The sequence below is a fragment of the Nannospalax galili genome, unplaced genomic scaffold (genome assembly GCF_000622305.1).
Source record: "Nannospalax galili isolate Female #2095 unplaced genomic scaffold, S.galili_v1.0 scaffold368, whole genome shotgun sequence".
Lineage (NCBI taxonomy): Eukaryota > Metazoa > Chordata > Mammalia > Rodentia > Spalacidae > Nannospalax > Nannospalax galili.
This window is the reverse complement of record NW_008359963.1, coordinates 306007-312006: the sequence shown is the minus strand read 5'-3', so window position 1 is coordinate 312006 and position 6000 is coordinate 306007.

The window sequence follows — 6000 nt, the reverse complement described above, 5'->3', positions numbered from 1 at the left end:
AACTTCATTTAATTTCATATCTTAAAGGGTTTATACTGAGTACAATATCATATAACTGTAATAATTCAAGTGTAAACCTAAAAATGTACAGCCAATTTTGTAAGAGATGCATCCTAACTTAGAAAACCATTATTGAATATGTCAATGCTGATGCAATGAAATGCTTCTTCTAAGTATGTGGTTATTACATAAATAATTAAAAATAATCTCTGTCAACTGGTGACAAAATGATATTTTCTGAGATGATTACAGGGCCTAGGGTCAGTGTCCTTGCTCTCTAGAACAATCATTAACTAAATCCTTATGCCTTGATTATGGGAAAACTGGGCCACCCAAAGGGGAATGAGCAGAGGCTAGGAAGGGGCCCCACAAAGACTATATCTATTTTGTGCTTTCTCAACAAAGTCAGTTGGACAAAAATGGGGACCCAGAATTCACATGCAGCCCAGAGTTAAAAATAGAACAGCTGGGGGCTGCAGAGATGGCTCAGTGGTTAAGAGCAGAGGACCTGGGTTAGGTTCCCAGCACCCACATGATGGCTAACAACCATCTCTAACTCCAGTTCCAGGGGATCTGACACCCTCTTCTGACCTCCATGGGCAGTTCATGACACCGGTGCACTTACATACATGCAGACAACATACACACATAAAAAAATGAATTAAATTAAAAAAAGAAAAACAGAACAGCTGTAGACATGTTGTATTCACACAGATGCAGCAAGGATCATTCTCCTGAAAACCTGCCTAGTAGTTCTCACTGACCAGGGAGCTGCCCATAACCAAGCTCAGACTCTGACCAAATCTCACAGACTTCCAAGTCTGTACCCCTTACTGACCTGGGATGACCTGGATGGCATGGTGGGTGGGAAGTTTTCCTGCACAGAGTGCTTTCTCTTCTGTTTCAGAGCGTTCTCCTGACCTGCTCTTAGTCAGAGCTGGATGTCCTATACAGCTACAGCAGGTGTCCTATAAAACCCAGCCTGTGTTCCTCAGAGCCCAGTCTCTACTACCATTTATGGACCCAAGCCCTGGCTCTGGTAGCAACTATATGACTTGTTATCATTCAGACACTGTTGGTCATTATATTAAAACAGCCAATGCAATTCAGCTTCATTGTCAACAGATACATCTGTCTTTCCCTCCTGCTTGATTGAAGGCTATAAACTCAGAAAAGAAATAGAATCATTTTAAAGAAACCTCAAAAAGAGATGTAGGAAGAGCTGCAGCAGGCACTCTTGGCTACTGAATGGCCCCAGAGTGCAGGATCAGGCCAGTGAAGACTGATGCCATTGTCACACACACTTGTAAGTCTTAAAGAGGTACTCAGGCAAGACCTCAACCCCTAGACGAGAAACAGGCAATTTCAAGCAAACAGACTGCTCAGCCCAAAATTAGTGAAATAAAAATTAATTTCTATGAGTGAAATCAACAGATTTACTTGTGACTAATGCTCTATTTTCAAGGAGGAGTTCTTTTTTTTATCTCTAATCATAGATTTAACAAGTTATACTTGTGCAAACAGGAACAAAACATCCTTTTTACTCTAAATCCCTCCTCAGAAATCTAGCAGAAGAGGGCTTCTTAGGAAATTCTCAGTGTACATTGGGTTTGGAGAGATGGCTCAGTGGCTAAGAGCACTGGGTGCTCTTAAAGAGGACCTGGGTTTGATTTTCAGCAACCACATGGTGGCTACCAACCATCCGTTAACTCCAGTCCCAGAGGATTTGACACCTGACTCCACAGGCACTGCACAACACGGGTGCACTTACACACATGCAGGCATAACACACATTCACATAAAATAAAATAAAATAAATAAATAAATAAAAATCAATTCTTAGTATATATTATAAACTAGGAAATTAAAAAAAAAACACTTTTAAGATGTTAATTTTATAGATTAAGCTACCCAAAAGCGATGATTAAATGTTATTCAAAGGGATTTCTTTTGGGGACAGAAAGCTCATTGGATATCTCAGGATGGAATTTTCCATGTAGCCCAGGTTGGCCTCAAACTTATTATCTTCTTCACTGTGCCACCTAAGCACTGGGACTATGGGTATGTGCCACCACACCTAGCAAGCCTCAAAGTGCTTTTATGTTCTAAATTCTCTTTTCTTTTCACAATCATATAGTTACTTTCTTAGGATCAACATAAATCCATTATTTTTATAATTACACTGGATAAATAAGATTTGTAGCAATAACCAAGATACAAACCTTGCTTAACTGAATATAACAAGTCTCTACTACGGAACAAGGATTACACATTACAGGCCAGGGGAGAAGATGCCTATAAACAGTAATGTTTTGGTAAGTGTTTAACTGACTCTGCAAAAGAATAAAAGGCACTATTTTCTAGCATTTACCAATTTCTGTGGTGTAAACACTCTATTCCAGCCAATTTCAATATGACACAGCTGACTGTCAAGTTGGGAAGAGATACACAATAGCCCGCCACCATTCAGTCTTTCCACCATGAACATACAATAGATGTAGATAACCTCAGGAGCTCAGGACAAAGGAAATGCCATGCAACAGCTTGAAAGGGTGGGTTTGGGTGATATACTGCCATTGTTTCAAGTTCAATTGCAAGTTATAAAGTTTAATTTTAATAACATTTAATAAGCAGCTTATAAAATCAGTTTTTGTAAACCAGCACTTGACAGTTTCAGCACACCACTTTTAGAAAACTGTCCTGGAGCCCATTCTTTGTTTTTATTTATTTGTGTGTGTGTGTGTGTGTGTGTGTGTGTGTGTATGTGTATGTATATTGATCAGAAGTTAATTTGCAGGAGTCACTTCTCTCTACCACAAAGCTTTTCAGGAATCAAACTCAGGTTGTCAGTCTTGGTGGCAGGCACCTTTACCCACTTGTCATCTTGTCTGCCTACTCTATGGATTAAAGAAAATCAGCTTTACAGGTAGTAAAGAATTTTCTTGAGCTGTGCCTGGTAGTACTCATCTGTAATCTCAGTACTTGTAAGGTGGAGGCAGGGGGACCAGGAGTTCAAGGTCAGCTTCGGTTATATATTGAATTCAAGGCCAGCCTGAGCTACTTAAGACTCTGTCTCAAAAACAATTTCCTAGGGTGTCAGGAAAGTGGTAAGCTTGAGTGTCAAACAGGGTACCCTCACAGATATTGCAGACAAAACCTCATAGAAACAAGTCGAATGTTTCTTATTCTCCCACTCAGTAGATGGCCTAATATTTAGTAAATTGTGACTGTAGATGACTTGCAAGTTAAGTCTCAAGCCAGAAGGCTCTGGTTTTATTAATCTGTAACAAAGATGTCTTTGTGTATTTCTTTTATACACTATGTCAATACGTCCAGGTAAGTAAAACAAAAATTCCTAACAATTTAGATCAAGTCAGAAAACCTCAACAGTATTTATGAGGTCAAGTCTGCATGTTAGAGAGGACTTGACTATAAGAAAACATAACTAACACCCTGATGAGCTGCACCTCACCTCACAGTGACCAGAATCACTGTGTCTAGCTCCAAAATATGAAACCTGGAACTGTCACTGCCAAGGAGAAATTCTTTAGCAAAGCTGTCTGCCCCTGACCTTACAACACTGACATCTGATGATCAGTGCCAAACCATGTAAGCACTAAAATTATGCAAGAAATGCGCTCCTGGAATGCAAAGGGGGAAATCCTGAGAAAAGCGAACAGGAGGAGCCTCCAATTGTGTTCTATTCTATTCTTAACAAGAGACTTGCTGATAGCAGAGCCCACATGGTGGGGAGGATTGCAAGCTGCCAGTGAAAACCAAGAGAACTTAGTAGAGATGTGAGCTGCAGCTCGAAGCAAGAAAGGTAGCATTTTATAGCTTGAATTCAGCCAAGTTAGCCTCCTACTATATAGAGGAGAAGAGAGGGGAGGATGGGAGTGGGGGGAGCAAAAAGGAAGGGGGAGGGGAGGGAAGGAAAGGGAAGAGAGATGGGAGGAAGACAGGGAGGGAAAGGGGAGGAGAGGAAGAAGAGGATAAAGAAGGGAAAAGGGGGAGGGGAAGGGGGAAATGGGGAGGGAATAGGAGGAAAGGAAGAAAGAAAAGAAAGAAAAATACACTTTAGGGAAGCAAAAAAATTCAAAATCTCTACAACATCATTCATAATGTATAAGGTAGAATTCAAAATTATTCAACAATCAAAGAAGGCATTGCCTACATCAAGAAAAAAATCAATAAAGATCAACCCTGAAATGTTTCATATATAGAATTTTCAGACAAGTTATAGCACAATTTTAACTAAGGCCAGAAATATACTTGCAATGGATGAAAAATAGGAAGTGTTGGTAGATAAACAGAAACTATAAAAAGAACTAAGGAGAAATTATAAAACTAAAAAATAAACATGTAAATAAATTAAAAATTATCAAATGGGCATAACAGCAGAATAAAAACAGAAGTTGGTGAATTGACGTTAGATTAACAGATCAATCATCCAATCTGAAAAGCAAAGAGAAAAATATTTTAAAATTTAACAGTGTTTCAGGGGCCTATTTAACCAAAAGAATCATCACAAACACAACTAGTGCCAAAGACGGGAAATAGAAAGGGAAACCCAAAATATTTGGGAAAGTAATAGCCAAATATTGCCCAATAATTGCTACATCCCCAATAGATTGTAAAGCCAAGGAAGTCCAGTAATTCTTACTTACACCTCTGTAAGAGCCCACACAGTACCTAATAAAGTCAGGCCACACAGGAGACTCTCAATTACTACTTATTCAATTCAGCATCAAAATACTTACTGAGTGCCCAATACATGTAAGTTGCCATGGCAGTGGAAGGGTGAGCTGGTGCTTTAGCTACAGTCACTGTATTTAGTGAAGGAACAGAGTTCTTACCAAAAGGAGAGAAGCCGTTACATTTCTTCTGAGAAAGAAAAAGTATCCAGTAGCCTCTGCTAGGTAATTCTCATTATTTGTTTTCACTTGCTTATAGTGGTCCCTGATAAAAGCATAGCAAATATGAGTTCAGATTAAGAAGGGGGGTCTCACATCAGCAGGCCATAGTCAAAGGGACATCTTCAGGCCCTCCAAATGGTCCTTTCCTCATCAACCCTTCATCTAGAGCAGAAGGGTGAGCTTGCTCTATATGTCACTATTGTGTATGTGACTGTGCATGTGCATTTGTGTGCTGGTGCTCCCATGGGTGTACATGTAGAATCTAGAGGTTGATGTCCAAAGTCTTCCTCTATTGCTCTACACCTTATTTTTTAAGAGTCTCCTACTGAACCTGGAGCTCTGGTTCTGCTAGACTGCCTGGCCCTGAGAACCACCTATCTCCACCCCATGTCCAACACTGGTGTCACAAGTGCATGCTGCCTCATTTGGGTGCTGAGGATTGAAACCCAGGTCCTCAAAGCACTTTACACACTAAGCTACCGTCCCAACTCCAACTTCGGTATGTCTGCTTAACATTGCCTTTTAGGCAGAACCGTATCCTCATATATGTATAGATGATAAATTATGGCACAATTTTTGGTGTGGTTTGTTTTTAAAAATCTCTGTGTATGTAAGTATAGTGTATGTATGTGTGTATATGTGTATGTGTGGATGTTATGAGTGTGGGTGCCCATGTGGCACAGTGTGTGTGTATGGGGTCAGTGGGTACTCTCATGTGTCAGCCTTTACCTTCTACCTTGTTTGAGAGGGTCTCTTGTTTGCTGCTGTGTACCAGGTTGGCTGGCCTGTGAGGTCTGGAAATGCTCCTGTCTCTGCCTCAATCTCACCATCAGGGTCCTGGGGCTGGAGACACAGGGCCACACCCAGCTTTATGTGGGCTTGGTATATCTGACTCAGGTTCTCATGCTTACATGGCAAGTACTTTACCCATGGAGTCATCACTCCAGCCATTTATTTGATGTTTTGAGACACAGTCTCAGGATGACCTAGAACTCACTATGTAGTTGATGATGACCTTGAATCCCTGATGTTCCTGCCTCCAACCTCCCAAATGCACATTTTTTGTAAATCAGTAAAATATGAG